We start from the raw sequence: 13851 nt of genomic DNA, 5'->3' as shown, positions 1-13851 counted from the left end.
TCACTCCAATTGAATTAGGAAAAAAAATTCTTTGGAAGATAAAATCAAACAATTCAAGAATGCCAAATTTGATTTTAGAACAAAATAAAATTTTAAATCACTTGTGCTCGGTTTCATAAGTGTCTAACTAAGCGTAAATAAACTAGCCTCTCATAGCTAGTAAAACAGAACACGAATCCATTGAAAAGAACATGAATTACAAACTGATTCTTGGAAGGTAAAGTTCTTAAATTCGTCCGATTTCCCTTCTCCCAATTAGCCGAATTTACTAGCTGCTACTTTAGCTCCTTGATCGGATTTGCTGGTCTAATGCGATCCGTTGCATTAGTGCTGGTATGATCACACCCGTCATATCTTGCGCAATCTATTTATATAAAGACTGCCCCTTATCGCACTTGCGCCTCGAATTTGAATGCAAATTCGACAAAGTAACTTTTCAAATTATTTATTTCGCAAAACGAAAATAACTAATAAGTTACACCGCGTGTAGAAAATGCAACTTCAAAAAAACTTTATAGATATAAAACGGGAGGGGTGCAACACGAGGATTTCTCGAGAGGTCACCCATCCTTGTACTACTCTCACCCAAGCACGCTTAACTGCAGAGTTCTAATGGGATCCGGTGCGTTAGAGCTGGTATGATCGCACCCGTCAACTCTTGCGCAATCTATATATATAAAGGCTACCCCTTATCGCACTTGCGCCTCGAATTTGAATGGAAATTCGACCAAATAACGTTACAAATTATTTATTTCGCAAAGCGCAAATAACTAATTATTTACACCGCATGTAGAAAAAGAAACTAAAAAAACTTTATAATAAATAAAACGGGAGGGGTGCAACACGAGGACTTCCTAGGAGGTTAGCCATCCTAGTACTAGTCTCGCCCAAGCACACTGAACTACAGGGTTCTGTTGGGATCCCTTGCGTTAGTACTGGTATGATCGCACCCGTCAACTCTTGCGCAACCTATTTATATAAAGGCTGCCCTTTATCGCACTTGCGCCTAGAATTTGAATGCAAACTCGACCAAATAACATTTCAAATTTTTTATTTTGTAAAACAAGAAAAACTAATAAGTTGCACCACGTGTAGAAAATGCAACTAAAAAAACTTTATACGAAATAAAAAGGGAGGGGTGCAACACGAGGACTTCCTGAGAGGTCACCCATCCTAGTACTACTCTCGCCCAAGCACGCTTAACTACGGCATTCTGATGGAATCCGGTGCATTAGAGCTGGCATGATCGCACTCGTCAACACTTGTGTAATCTATATATATATAAATGCCGCCCTTTATCTCACCTGCGCCTCGAATTTGAATGCAAAGTCGACCAAATAAAGTTTGTAATTTTTTATTTCGCAAAATGAAAAGTAACTAATTATTTACACCGTGTGAAGAAAATGCAACAAAAAAAACTTGATACGAAATAAAACGGGAGGGGTGCAACACGAGGACTTCCCAAGATGTTACCCATCCTAGTATTACTCTCGCCCAAGTACAGTTAACTACGGAGTTCTGATGGCATCTGGTGCTTTAGTGTTGCTAAGATTGCACCCGTCCACTCTTGCGCAATTTATTTATTTAAAGGCTGCCAATTATTGCACTTGCGCCTCGAATTTGAATGCAAATTCGGTCAAATAACGTTTTAAATTATTTATTTCGCAAAACGAAAAGAACTAATTAGTTACACCACGTGTAGAAAATGCAATGAAAAACAACTTTATATGAAATAAAACGGGAGGGGTGCAACATGAGGACTTCCTAGGCGGTCAGCCATCCTAGTACTACTCTCACCCAAGCACGCTTACCTGCGGAGTTTTGATGGGATCGGATGCATTAGTGCTGGTATGATCGCACCCGTCAACTCTTGCGCAGTCTATTCATATAAAGGATACCCCTTATCGCACTTGCACCTCGAATTTGAATGCAAATTCGACCAAATATCATATAAAATTATTTATTTCAGAAAACGTAAATAACGAATGAGTTACGCCGCGTGGAGAAAATATAACTAAAACCAAGCACGCTTAACTGCAGGGTTCTGATGGGATCGGATGCATTAGTGCTGGTAGGATCACACCCGTCAACTCTTGCGTACTCTATTCATATAAAGGTTGCCTCTTATTGCACTTGCGCCTCGAATTTGAATGCAAATTCGACCAAGTATCATTTCAATTTTTTTATTTCGTAAAACGCAAATAACGAATGAGTTACACCACGTGGAGAAAATGCAACTAAAACAAACATTATATGAAATAAAATGGGATGGGTGCAATACGAGGACTTCCCAGGAGGTCACCCATCCTAGTACTACTCTCGCCCAAGCATGCTCAACTGCGGGATTCTGATGGGATCGGATGCATTAGTGCTGGTAAGATCGCACCCGTCAACTCTTGCGCAATCTATTAATATAAAGGTTGCCCCTTATCGCACTTGCGCCTCGAATTTGAATGCAAATTCGACTAAATATCGTTTCAAATTATTTATTTTGCAAAACGCAAATAACGAATGAGTTGCACCATGGAGGACTTCCCAGGAGGTCACCCATCCCACGCAAATAACGAAAATGTAACTAAAAAAAATTTTATATGAAATAAAATGGGATGGGTGGAACACGAGGACTTCCCAAGAGGTCACTCATCCTAGTACAACTCTTGCCCAAGCGCGCTTAATTGCGTAGTTCTGATGGGATCGGATGCCTTAGTGCTGATATGATCACACCCGTCAACTCTTGTGCAATTTTTACATATAAAGGCTGCCCCTTATCGCACTTGCGCCTCGAGTTTGAATGCAAATAGTGTTGTTTCAAATTTTTTATTTCGTAAAACGCAAATAATGAATGAGTTACACCACGTGGAGAAAATGCAACTAAAACAAACATTATATGAAATAAAATGGGATGGGTGCAATATGAGGACTATCCAGGAGGTCACCCATCCTAGTACTACTCTCGCCCAAGCACGCTCAACTGCGGGGTTCTGATGGGATCGGATGCATTAGTGCTGGTAGGATCGCACCCGTCAACTCTTGCGCAATCTATTCATATAAAGGTTGCCCCTTATCGCACTTGCGCCTCGAATGTGAATGCAAATTCGACCAAATATCATTTGAAATTATTTATTTCGCAAAACGCAAAAAACGAATGAGTTACACCACGTGGAGAAAATATAACTAAAACCAAGCACGCTTAACTGCGGGGTTCTGATGGGATCAGATGCATTAGTGCTGGTAGGATCGCACCCGTCAATTCTTGCGCAGTCTATTCATATAAAGGTTGCCCCTTATCGCACTTGCCCCTCGAGTTTGAATGCAAATTCTACCAAGTATCAATTCAATTTTTTTATTTCGTAAAACGTAAATAACGAATGAGTTACACCACGTGGAGAAAATGCAACTAAAACAAACATTATATGAAATAAAATGGGAGGGGTGCAACACGAGGACTTCCCAGGAGGTCACCCATCCTAGTACTACTCTCGCCCAACCACGCTTAACAGCAGAGTTCTGATGGCATCTGGTGCATTATTGCTGGTATGATCGCACCCGTCAACTCTTGCGCAATCTATTCATATAAAGGCTGCCCCTTATCGCACTTGCGCCTCAAATTTGAATGCAAATTTGACCAAGTATCGTTTCAATTTTTTTTATTTCGTAAAATGCAAATAACGAATGAGTTACACGACGGAGGGCTTCCTAGGACTTCCCAGGAGGTCACCCATCTCACGCAAATAACGAAAATGTAACTTAAAAAAACTTCATATGAAATAAAATGGGATGGGTGGAACACGAGGACATCCCAAGAGGTCACCCATCCAAGTACTACTCTGGCCCAAGAACGCTTAACTGCGGAGTTCTGATGGGATCGGATGCCTTAATGCTGGTATGATCACACCCGTCAACTATTGCGCAATTTATTCATATAAAGACTGCCCTTTATCGCAGTTGCGCCTCGAATTTGAATGCAAATTCGACCAAGTATCGTTTCAATTTTTTTATTTCGTAAAACTCAAATAACGAATGAGTTACACCACGTGGAGAAAATGCAACTAAAACAAACATTATATGAAATAAAATGGGATGGGTGCAACACGAGGACTTCCCAGGAGGTCACCCATCCTAGAACTACTTTCGCCCAAGCAGGCTTAACTGAAGGTTCTGATGGGATCGGATCCATTAGTGCTGGTTGGATCGCACCCGTCAACTCTTGCGCAATCTATTCATATAAAGGTTGCCCCTTATCGCACTTGCGCCTCGAATTTGAAAGCAAATTCGACCAAATATCGTTTGAAATTATTTATTTTTCAAAACGCAAAAAATGAATGAGTTACACCACGTGGAGAAAATGTAACTAAAAAAATATTATATGAAATAAAATGGGAGGGGTGCAATCCGAGGACATCCCAGGAGGTCACCCATCTTAGTACTACTCTCGCCCAAGCACGCTTCACGGTGGAGTTCTGATGGGATCTGGTGCATTAGTGCTGGTATGATCGCACCCGTCAACTCTTGCGAAATCTATTCATATAAAGGCTGCCCCTTATTGCACTTCCTCCTCGAATTTGAATGCAAATTCGACCAAATATCGTTTCAAATTATGTATTTCGCAAAACGCAACTAACGAATTAGTTACACCACGTGGAGAAAATGCAACTAAAAAAAATATTATATGAAATAAAATGGGAGGGGTGCAACACGAGGACTTCCCAGGAGATCACCCATCCTAGTAGTACTCAAGCCTAAGCACGCTGAATTACGGAGTTTTGATAGGATCCGGTGCATTAGTGCTGGTATGATTGCACCCGTCAAATCTTGCGCAATCTATATATATAAAGGCTACCCCTTATCGCACTTGCGCCTCGAATTTGAATGCAAATTCGGCCAAATAACGTTTCGAATTATTTATTTCGTAAAGCGCAAATAACTAATTATTTAAACCGCATGTAGAAAATGAAACTAAAAAAAACTTTATACTAAATAGAACGGGAGGGGTGCAACACAAGGACTTCCTAGGAGGTCAGCCATTTTAGTACTAGTCTCGCCCAAGCACGCTTAACTGCGGGGTTCTGATGGCATCCGTTGCATTAGTGCTGGTATGATCGCACCCGTCAACTCTTGCGCAATCTATTTATATAAACGCTGCCCCTTATTGCACTTGCGCCTCGAATTTTAATGCAGACTCGATCAAATAATGTGTCAAATTATTTATTTCGCAAAGCGCAAATAACTAATTATTTACACCGCGTGTAGAAAATACAACTAAAAAAAAACTTTATACGAAATAAAAAGGAGGGGTGCAACACGAGGGCTTCCCAGGATGTCACCCAACCTAGTACTACTCTCGCCTAAGTACACTTAACTACGGAGTTCTGATGGGATCCGATGATTTAGTGCTGTTATGATCGCACCCGTCAACTCTTACGCAATCTATTTATATAAAGGCTGCCCCTTATAGCACTTGTGCCTCGAATTTGAATGCAAATTCGACCAAATAACTCAAAACGCAAATAACTAATTAGTTACACCATGTTTAGAAAATTTGACTAAAAAATACTTTATATGAAATAAAATTGGAGGGGTGCAACACGAGAACTTCCCAGGAGGTCACCCATCCTAGTACTACTATCCCGCAAGCACGATTAACTGCGGAGTTCTAATGGGATCCGGTGCATTACTGCTGGTATGATCACACCCGTCAAACCTTATGCAATCTATTTATATAAAGGCTACCTCCTATCGCACTTGCGCCTCAAATTTGAATGCAAATTCGACCAAATGACGTTGCAAATTATTTATTTCGCAAAACGCAAATAACTAATTAGTTACACCACGTTTAGAAAATTCTACTAGAAAAAAAATTATATGAAGTCAAATGGGAGGGGTGCAACATGAGGACTTCCCAGGAGGTCACCAATCCTAGTACTACTCTCGCCCAAGCACGCTTAGCTACTCTCGCGCAAATTTGGCCAAATAATATTTTAAATTATTTATTTTGCAAAATGAAAATAACTAATTAGTTACACCCGTCAACTCTTGCGCAATCTATTTATATAAAAGCTGCCCCTTATCGCACTTACGCCTCGAATTTGAATGCAAATTTGACCAAATAACATTTGAAATTATTTGTTTCACAAAAAGCAAATAACTAAATAGTTACACCATGTTTGGAAAATTTAACTAAAAAAATTATATCAAATAAAATTGGAGACGTGCAACACGAGGATTTCCCGGAAGGTCACCCATCATAGTACTACTATCCCGCAAGCACGATTAACTACGGAGTTCTAGTGGGATCCGATGCATTACTGCTTGTATGATCACACCAGTCAACTCTTACGCAATCTATTTGTATAAAGGCTGCCTCCTATCGCACTTGCGCCTCGAATTTGAATGCAAATTCGACCAAATAATGTTCCAAATTATTTATTTCGCAAAATTCAAATAACTAATTAGTTACACCACGGTGAGAAAATTCTACTAAAAAAAACATTAAATGAAGTCAAATGGGAGGGGTGCAACACGAGGACTTCCCAAGAGGTCACCAATCCTAGTACTACTCTCGCCCAAGCACGCTTAGCTACTCTCGCGCAAATTCGGCCAAATAACGTTTTAAATTATGTATTTCGGAAAATGAAAATAACTAATTAGTTACACCACGTGTAGAAAAGGCAACGAAAAACAAGTTTATATGAAATAAAACGGGAGGGGTGCAACACGAGGACTTCCCTGGAGGTCACCAAACCTAGTACTAATCTCGCCAAAGCACGCTTAACTGCAGACTTCTGACGGGATCCGATGCATTAGCACTGGTATGATCGTACCCGTCAACTCTTGCGCAATCTATTTCGATAAAGGCTGCCCTTTATCACACCTTCGCCTCGAATTTGAATGCAAATTCGACCAAATAACGTTTGAAATTATTTATTTCGCAAAATGAAAATAACTAATTAGTTACAGCACGTTTAGAAAATTCTACTAAAAAACACTTTATCTGAAGTAAAATGGGAGGAGTACAACACGAGGACTTCCCAGGAGGCCACCAATCCAAGTACTACTCTCGCCCAAGCACGCTTAGCTACTATCGCGTAAATTCGGCCAAATAACGTTTTAAATTATTTATTTCGTAAAATAAAAATAACTAATTAGTTACATCACGTGTAGAAAATGAAACGAAAAACAACTTTATATGAAATAAACCGGGAGGGTGTAACACGAGGACTTCCCCAGAGGTCACCCAACCTAGTACTAATCTCGCGCAAGCACGCTTAACTGTGGAGTTCTGATGGGATCCGTTGCATTAGGCTGGTATTATCGTACCCGTCAACTCTTGCGCAATGTATTTATATACAGCTGCCCCTTATCGCACTTACGCCTCGAATTTGAATGCAAATTCGACCAAATAACGGTTGAAATTATTTATTTCTGAAAATGCAAATAACTAATTAGTTACACCACATTTAGAAAATTCTACAAAATAAAACTTTATATGAAGTAAAATAGGAGGGGTGCAACACAAGGACTTCGCAGGAGTTCACCAATCCGAGTACTACTCTCGCCCATGCACTCTTAGCTGCGGAGTTCTGATGGGATAAGGTACATTGGGGCTGGTATGATCGCACCCGTCAACTCTTGCGCAATCTATTTATATGAAGGTTGGCCTTTATCGCACTTGCACCTCGAATTTGAATGCACATTCGACAAAATAGCATTTGAAATTATTTATTTCGCAAAACGCAAATTACTAATTAGTTACACCACGTGTAGAAAATTCAACAAAAAAAAACTTTATATAAAATAAAATGGGAGGGGTGCAACACGAGGCCTTCCCAGGAGGTCACCCATCTTAGTACTACTCTTGTCGAAGCACGCTTAACTGTGGAGTTTTGATGGGATCCGGTGCATTAGTGCTGGTATGGTCACACCCGTTAACTCTTGTGCAATCTATTTATATAAAGACTGCCCCTTATTGCACTTGTGCCTCGAATTTGAATGCAAATTCGACCAAATAACGCAAAACGCAAATAACTAATTAGTTACACCATGTTTAGAAAATTCGACTAAAAAAAACTTTATACGAAATAAAATTGGAGGGGTGCAACACAAGAACTTCCTAGGAGGTCACCCATCCTAGTACTACTATCCCGCAAGCACGATTAACTGCGGAGATCTAATGGGATGCAGTGCATTACTGCTGGTATGATCACACCCGTCAAACCTTACGCAACCTATTTATATAATGGCTACCTCCTATCTCACTTGCTCCTCGAATTTGAATGCAAATTCGACCAAATAACGTTTCAAATTATTTATTTCGCAAAATGCAAATAACTAATTAGTTACACCACATTTATAAAATTCTACTAGAAAAAAAATTAAATGAAGTCAAATGGGAGGGGTGCAACATGAGGACTTCCCAAGAGGTCTCCAATCCTAGTACTACTCTCGCCCAAGCACGCTTAGCTACTCTCGCGCAAATTTAGCCAAATATTGTTTTAAATTATTTATTTTGCAAAATGAAAGTAACTAATTAGTTACACCACGTGCAGAAAGCGCAACGAAAAACAACGTTATATGAAATAAAATGGGAGGGGTGCAACATGAGGACTTCCCTGGAGGTCACCCAACCTAGTACTAATCTAGCCTAAGCACACTTAACTGCGGAGTTCTGATGGGATCCGGTGCATTAGCGCTGGTATGATCGTACCCGTCAACTCTTGCGCAATCTATTTATATAAAAGCTGCCCCTTATCGCACTTGCGCCTCGAATTTGAATGCAAATTCGACCAAATAACATTTGAAATTATTTGTTTCGCAAAAAGCAAATAACTAATTAGTTACACCATGTTTGGAAAATTTAACTAAAAAAAATTATATCAAATAAAATTGGAGACGTGCAACACGAGGATTTCCTGGAAGGTCACCCATCATAGTACTACTATCCTGCAAGCACGATTAACTACGGAGTTCTAATGGGATCCGGTGCATTACTGCTTGTATGATCACACTCGTCAACTCTTATGCAATCTATTTGTATAAAGGCTGCCTCCTATCGCACTTGCACCTCGAATTTGAATGCAAATTCGACCAAATAACGTTCCAAATTATTTATTTCGCAAAACGCAAATAACTAATTAGTTACACCACGGAGAGAAAATTCTACTAAAAAAAACTTTATATGAAGTAAAATGGGAGGGGTGCAACACGAGGACTTCCCAAGAGGTCACCAATCCTAGTACTACTCTCGCCCAAGCACGCTTAGCTACTCTCGCGCAAATTCGGCCAAATAACGTTTTAAATTGTGTATTTCGCAAAATGAAAATAACTAATTAGTTACACAACGTGTAGAAAAGGCAACGGAAAACAAGTTTATATGAAATAAAACGGGAGGGGTGCAACACGAGGACTTCCCTGGAGGTCACCAAACCTAGTACTAATCTCGCCCAAGCACGCTTAACTGCGGAGTTCTGACGAGATCCGGTGCATTAGCACAGGTATGATCGTACCCGTCAACTCTTGCACAATCTATTTCTATAAAGGCTGCCCCTTATCACACCTTCGCCTCGAATTTGAATGCAAATTCGACCAAATAACGTTTGAAATTATTTATTTCGCAAAATGAAAATAACTAATTAGTTACAGCACGTTTAGAAAATTCTACTAAAAAAAACTTTATATGAAGTAAAATGGGAGGGGTGCAACACGAGGACTTCCCAGGAGGCCACCAATCCAAGTACTACTCTCGCCCAAGCACGCTTAGCTACTATCGCGCAAATTCGGCCAAATAACGTTTTAAATTATTTATTTCGTAAAATAAAAATAACTAATTAGTTACATCACGTGTAGAAAATGAAACGAAAAACAACTTTATATGAAATAAACCGGGAGGGTGTAACACGAGGACTTCCCTGGAGGTCACCCAACCTAGTACTAATCTCGCGCAAGGACGCTTAACTGTGGAGTTCTGATGGGATCCGTTGCATTAGGCTGGTATTATCGTACCCGTCAACTCTTGCGCAATGTATTTATATACAGCTGCCCCTTATCGCACTTACGCCTCGAATTTGAATGCAAATTCGACCAAATAACGGTTGAAATTATTTATTTCTGAAAATGCAAATAACTAATTAGTTACACCACATTTAGAAAATTCTACAAAATAAAACTTTATATGAAGTAAAATAGGAGGGGTGCAACACAAGGACTTCGCAGGAGTTCACCAATCCGAGTACTACTCTCGCCCATGCACTCTTAGCTGCGGAGTTCTGATGGGATAAGGTACATTGGGGCTGGTATGATCGCACCCGTCAACTCTTGCGCAATCTATTTATATGAAGGTTGGCCTTTATCGCACTTGCACCTCGAATTTGAATGCACATTCGACAAAATAGCATTTGAAATTATTTATTTCGCAAAACGCAAATTACTAATTAGTTACACCACGTGTAGAAAATTCAACAAAAAAAAACTTTATATAAAATAAAATGGGAGGGGTGCAACACGAGGCCTTCCCAGGAGGTCACCCATCTTAGTACTACTCTTGTCGAAGCACGCTTAACTATGGAGTTTTGATGGGATCCGGTGCATTAGTGCTGGTATGGTCACACCCGTTAACTCTTGTGCAATCTATTTATATAAAGACTGCCCCTTATCGCACTTGTGCCTCGAATTTGAATGCAAATTCGACCAAATAACGCAAAACGCAAATAACTAATTAGTTACACCATGTTTAGAAAATTCGACTAAAAAAAACTTTATACGAAATAAAATTGGAGGGGTGCAACACAAGAACTTCCTAGGAGGTCACCCATCCTAGTACTACTATCCCGCAAGCACGATTAACTGCGGAGATCTAATGGGATGCAGTGCATTACTGCTGGTATGATCACACCCGTCAAACCTTACGCAACCTATTTATATAATGGCTACCTCCTATCTCACTTGCTCCTCGAATTTGAATGCAAATTCGACCAAATAACGTTTCAAATTATTTATTTCGCAAAATGCAAATAACTAATTAGTTACACCACATTTAGAAAATTCTACTAGAAAAAAAATTAAATGAAGTCAAATGGGAGGGGTGCAACATGAGGACTTCCCAAGAGGTCTCCAATCCTAGTACTACTCTCGCCCAAGCACGCTTAGCTACTCTCGCGCAAATTTAGCCAAATATTGTTTTAAATTATTTATTTTGCAAAATGAAAGTAACTAATTAGTTACACCACGTGCAGAAAGCGCAACGAAAAACAACGTTATATGAAATAAAATGGGAGGGGTGCAACATGAGGACTTCCCTGGAGGTCACCCAACCTAGTACTAATCTAGCCTAAGCACACTTAACTGCGGAGTTCTGATGGGATCCGGTGCATTAGCGCTGGTATGATCGTACCCGTCAACTCTTGCGCAATCTATTTATATAAAAGCTGCCCCTTATCGCACTTGCGCCTCGAATGTGAATGCAAATTCGACCAAATAACATTTGAAATTATTTGTTTCGCAAAAAGCAAATAACTAATTAGTTACACCATGTTTGGAAAATTTAACTAAAAAAAATTATATCAAATAAAATTGGAGACGTGCAACACGAGGATTTCCTGGAAGGTCACCCATCATAGTACTACTATCCTGCAAGCACGATTAACTACGGAGTTCTAATGGGATCCGGTGCATTACTGCTTGTATGATCACACTCGTCAACTCTTATGCAATCTATTTGTATAAAGGCTGCCTCCTATCGCACTTGCACCTCGAATTTGAATGCAAATTCGACCAAATAACGTTCCAAATTATTTATTTCGCAAAACGCAAATAACTAATTAGTTACACCACGGAGAGAAAATTCTACTAAAAAAAACTTTATATGAAGTAAAATGGGAGGGGTGCAACACGAGGACTTCCCAAGAGGTCACCAATCCTAGTACTACTCTCGCCCAAGCACGCTTAGCTACTCTCGCGCAAATTCGGCCAAATAACGTTTTAAATTGTGTATTTCGCAAAATGAAAATAACTAATTAGTTACACAACGTGTAGAAAAGGCAACGAAAAACAAGTTTATATGAAATAAAACGGGAGGGGTGCAACACGAGGACTTCCCTGGAGGTCACCAAACCTAGTACTAATCTCGCCCAAGCACGCTTAACTGCGGAGTTCTGACGAGATCCGGTGCATTAGCACAGGTATGATCGTACCCGTCAACTCTTGCGCAATCTATTTCTATAAAGGCTGCCCCTTATCACACCTTCGCCTCGAATTTGAATGCAAATTCGACCAAATAACGTTTGAAATTATTTATTTCGCAAAATGAAAATAACTAATTAGTTACAGCACGTTTAGAAAATTCTACTAAAAAACACTTTATCTGAAGTAAAATGGGAGGGGTGCAACACGAGGACTTCCCAGGAGGCCACCAATCCAAGTACTACTCTCGCCCAAGCACGCTTAGCTACTATCGCGCAAATTCGGCCAAATAACGTTTTAAATTATTTATTTCGTAAAATAAAAATAACTAATTAGTTACATCACGTGTAGAAAATGAAACGAAAAACAACTTTATATGAAATAAACCGGGAGGGTGTAACACGAGGACTTCCCTGGAGGTCACCCAACCTAGTACTAATCTCGCGCAAGCACGCTTAACTGTGGAGTTCTGATGGGATCCGTTGCATTAGGCTGGTATTATCGTACCCGTCAACTCTTGCGCAATGTATTTATATACAGCTGCCCCTTATCGCACTTACGCCTCGAATTTGAATGCAAATTCGACCAAATAACGGTTGAAATTATTTATTTCTGAAAATGCAAATAACTAATTAGTTACACCACATTTAGAAAATTCTACAAAATAAAACTTTATATGAAGTAAAATAGGAGGGGTGCAACACAAGGACTTCGCAGGAGTTCACCAATCCGAGTACTACTCTCGCCCATGCACTCTTAGCTGCGAAGTTCTGATGGGATAAGGTACATTGGGGCTGGTATGATCGCACCCGTCAACTCTTGCGCAATCTATTTATATGAAGGTTGGCCTTTATCGCACTTGCACCTCGAATTTGAATGCACATTCGACAAAATAGCATTTGAAATTATTTATTTCGCAAAATGCAAATTACTAATTAGTTACACCACGTGTAGAAAATTCAACAAAAAAAAACTTTATATAAAATAAAATGGGAGGGTGCAACACGAGGCCTTCCCAGGAGGTCACCCATCTTAGTACTACTCTTTTCGAAGCACGCTTAACTGTGGAGTTTTGATGGGATCCGGTGCATTAGTGCTGGTATGGTCACACCCGTTAACTCTTGTGCAATCTATTTATATAAAGACTGCCCCTTATCGCACTTGTGCCACGAATTTGAATGCAAATTCGACCAAATAACGCAAAACACAAATAACTAATTAGTTACACCATGTTTAGAAAATTCGACTAAAAAAAACTTTATACGAAATAAAATTGGAGGGGTGCAACACAAGAACTTCCTAGGAGGTCACCCATCCTAGTACTACTATCCCGCAAGCACGATTAACTGCGGAGATCTAATGGGATGCTGTGCATTACTGCTGGTATGATCACACCCATCAAACCTTACGCAACCTATTTATATAATGGCTACCTCCTATCTCACTTGCTCCTCGAATTTGAATGCAAATTCGACCAAATAACGTTTCAAATTATTTATTTCGCAAAATGCAAATAACTAATTAGTTACACCACATTTATAAAATTCTACTAGAAAAAAAATTAAATGAAGTCAAATGGGAGGGGTGCAACATGAGGACTTCCCAAGAGGTCTCCAATCCTAGTACTACTCTCGCCCAAGCACGCTTAGCTACTCTCGCGCAAATTTAGCCAAATAT

The 13851-nt window shown here is 39.8% G+C and overlaps 12 non-coding genes and 24 pseudogenes across 12 annotated transcripts; all 36 read right to left on the bottom strand.

Annotated features, from left to right (window-relative positions):
* Positions 1-531: 531 nt before the first annotated feature.
* LOC121221371 (5S ribosomal RNA) lies at positions 532-650 on the bottom strand. The gene has a single exon (XR_005918762.1). It is a non-coding gene; the product is annotated as a 5S ribosomal RNA (ribosomal RNA).
* A 183-nt stretch (positions 651-833) lies between these two features.
* LOC121221874 (uncharacterized) lies at positions 834-952 on the bottom strand (annotated as a pseudogene).
* A 183-nt stretch (positions 953-1135) lies between these two features.
* On the bottom strand, positions 1136-1254 carry LOC121221676 (5S ribosomal RNA). Its single transcript, XR_005919063.1, has one exon. It is a non-coding gene; the product is annotated as a 5S ribosomal RNA (ribosomal RNA).
* Positions 1255-1440: 186 nt separating this feature from the next.
* LOC121221214 (uncharacterized) lies at positions 1441-1559 on the bottom strand (annotated as a pseudogene).
* Positions 1560-1743: 184 nt separating this feature from the next.
* LOC121221693 (5S ribosomal RNA) lies at positions 1744-1862 on the bottom strand. Its single transcript, XR_005919080.1, has one exon. It is a non-coding gene; the product is annotated as a 5S ribosomal RNA (ribosomal RNA).
* A 407-nt stretch (positions 1863-2269) lies between these two features.
* Positions 2270-2388, bottom strand: LOC121221779 (uncharacterized; annotated as a pseudogene).
* Positions 2389-2607: 219 nt separating this feature from the next.
* LOC121221243 (uncharacterized) lies at positions 2608-2726 on the bottom strand (annotated as a pseudogene).
* A 177-nt stretch (positions 2727-2903) lies between these two features.
* Positions 2904-3022, bottom strand: LOC121221853 (uncharacterized; annotated as a pseudogene).
* A 407-nt stretch (positions 3023-3429) lies between these two features.
* LOC121221610 (5S ribosomal RNA) lies at positions 3430-3548 on the bottom strand. Its single transcript, XR_005918997.1, has one exon. It is a non-coding gene; the product is annotated as a 5S ribosomal RNA (ribosomal RNA).
* A 230-nt stretch (positions 3549-3778) lies between these two features.
* Positions 3779-3897, bottom strand: LOC121221831 (uncharacterized; annotated as a pseudogene).
* Positions 3898-4081: 184 nt separating this feature from the next.
* LOC121221324 (uncharacterized) lies at positions 4082-4199 on the bottom strand (annotated as a pseudogene).
* A 183-nt stretch (positions 4200-4382) lies between these two features.
* LOC121221574 (5S ribosomal RNA) lies at positions 4383-4501 on the bottom strand. The gene has a single exon (XR_005918962.1). It is a non-coding gene; the product is annotated as a 5S ribosomal RNA (ribosomal RNA).
* Positions 4502-4685: 184 nt separating this feature from the next.
* LOC121221842 (uncharacterized) lies at positions 4686-4804 on the bottom strand (annotated as a pseudogene).
* A 184-nt stretch (positions 4805-4988) lies between these two features.
* Positions 4989-5107, bottom strand: LOC121221759 (uncharacterized; annotated as a pseudogene).
* A 184-nt stretch (positions 5108-5291) lies between these two features.
* On the bottom strand, positions 5292-5410 carry LOC121221760 (uncharacterized; annotated as a pseudogene).
* Positions 5411-5575: 165 nt separating this feature from the next.
* LOC121221727 (5S ribosomal RNA) lies at positions 5576-5694 on the bottom strand. Its single transcript, XR_005919114.1, has one exon. It is a non-coding gene; the product is annotated as a 5S ribosomal RNA (ribosomal RNA).
* A 512-nt stretch (positions 5695-6206) lies between these two features.
* LOC121221304 (uncharacterized) lies at positions 6207-6325 on the bottom strand (annotated as a pseudogene).
* A 379-nt stretch (positions 6326-6704) lies between these two features.
* LOC121221870 (uncharacterized) lies at positions 6705-6823 on the bottom strand (annotated as a pseudogene).
* A 378-nt stretch (positions 6824-7201) lies between these two features.
* Positions 7202-7319, bottom strand: LOC121221952 (uncharacterized; annotated as a pseudogene).
* A 183-nt stretch (positions 7320-7502) lies between these two features.
* LOC121221909 (uncharacterized) lies at positions 7503-7621 on the bottom strand (annotated as a pseudogene).
* A 184-nt stretch (positions 7622-7805) lies between these two features.
* LOC121221636 (5S ribosomal RNA) lies at positions 7806-7924 on the bottom strand. The gene has a single exon (XR_005919023.1). It is a non-coding gene; the product is annotated as a 5S ribosomal RNA (ribosomal RNA).
* Positions 7925-8089: 165 nt separating this feature from the next.
* Positions 8090-8208, bottom strand: LOC121221955 (uncharacterized; annotated as a pseudogene).
* A 379-nt stretch (positions 8209-8587) lies between these two features.
* LOC121221712 (5S ribosomal RNA) lies at positions 8588-8706 on the bottom strand. The gene has a single exon (XR_005919099.1). It is a non-coding gene; the product is annotated as a 5S ribosomal RNA (ribosomal RNA).
* A 182-nt stretch (positions 8707-8888) lies between these two features.
* Positions 8889-9007, bottom strand: LOC121221241 (uncharacterized; annotated as a pseudogene).
* Positions 9008-9386: 379 nt separating this feature from the next.
* LOC121221654 (5S ribosomal RNA) lies at positions 9387-9505 on the bottom strand. The gene has a single exon (XR_005919041.1). It is a non-coding gene; the product is annotated as a 5S ribosomal RNA (ribosomal RNA).
* A 378-nt stretch (positions 9506-9883) lies between these two features.
* On the bottom strand, positions 9884-10001 carry LOC121221989 (uncharacterized; annotated as a pseudogene).
* A 183-nt stretch (positions 10002-10184) lies between these two features.
* Positions 10185-10303, bottom strand: LOC121221908 (uncharacterized; annotated as a pseudogene).
* A 184-nt stretch (positions 10304-10487) lies between these two features.
* Positions 10488-10606, bottom strand: LOC121221640 (5S ribosomal RNA). The gene has a single exon (XR_005919027.1). It is a non-coding gene; the product is annotated as a 5S ribosomal RNA (ribosomal RNA).
* A 165-nt stretch (positions 10607-10771) lies between these two features.
* LOC121221954 (uncharacterized) lies at positions 10772-10890 on the bottom strand (annotated as a pseudogene).
* Positions 10891-11269: 379 nt separating this feature from the next.
* LOC121221711 (5S ribosomal RNA) lies at positions 11270-11388 on the bottom strand. Its single transcript, XR_005919098.1, has one exon. It is a non-coding gene; the product is annotated as a 5S ribosomal RNA (ribosomal RNA).
* Positions 11389-11570: 182 nt separating this feature from the next.
* LOC121221240 (uncharacterized) lies at positions 11571-11689 on the bottom strand (annotated as a pseudogene).
* A 379-nt stretch (positions 11690-12068) lies between these two features.
* Positions 12069-12187, bottom strand: LOC121221653 (5S ribosomal RNA). Its single transcript, XR_005919040.1, has one exon. It is a non-coding gene; the product is annotated as a 5S ribosomal RNA (ribosomal RNA).
* A 378-nt stretch (positions 12188-12565) lies between these two features.
* Positions 12566-12683, bottom strand: LOC121221915 (uncharacterized; annotated as a pseudogene).
* A 183-nt stretch (positions 12684-12866) lies between these two features.
* Positions 12867-12985, bottom strand: LOC121221895 (uncharacterized; annotated as a pseudogene).
* Positions 12986-13168: 183 nt separating this feature from the next.
* On the bottom strand, positions 13169-13287 carry LOC121221768 (uncharacterized; annotated as a pseudogene).
* A 165-nt stretch (positions 13288-13452) lies between these two features.
* LOC121221208 (uncharacterized) lies at positions 13453-13571 on the bottom strand (annotated as a pseudogene).
* Positions 13572-13851: the final 280 nt, after the last annotated feature.

The sequence above is a fragment of the Gossypium hirsutum genome, chromosome D09, assembly GCF_007990345.1.
Source record: "Gossypium hirsutum isolate 1008001.06 chromosome D09, Gossypium_hirsutum_v2.1, whole genome shotgun sequence".
NCBI lineage: Eukaryota > Viridiplantae > Streptophyta > Magnoliopsida > Malvales > Malvaceae > Gossypium > Gossypium hirsutum.
Note: the sequence above shows the minus strand (reverse complement) of the source record. Positions and strands in the feature narration are given on the sequence as shown.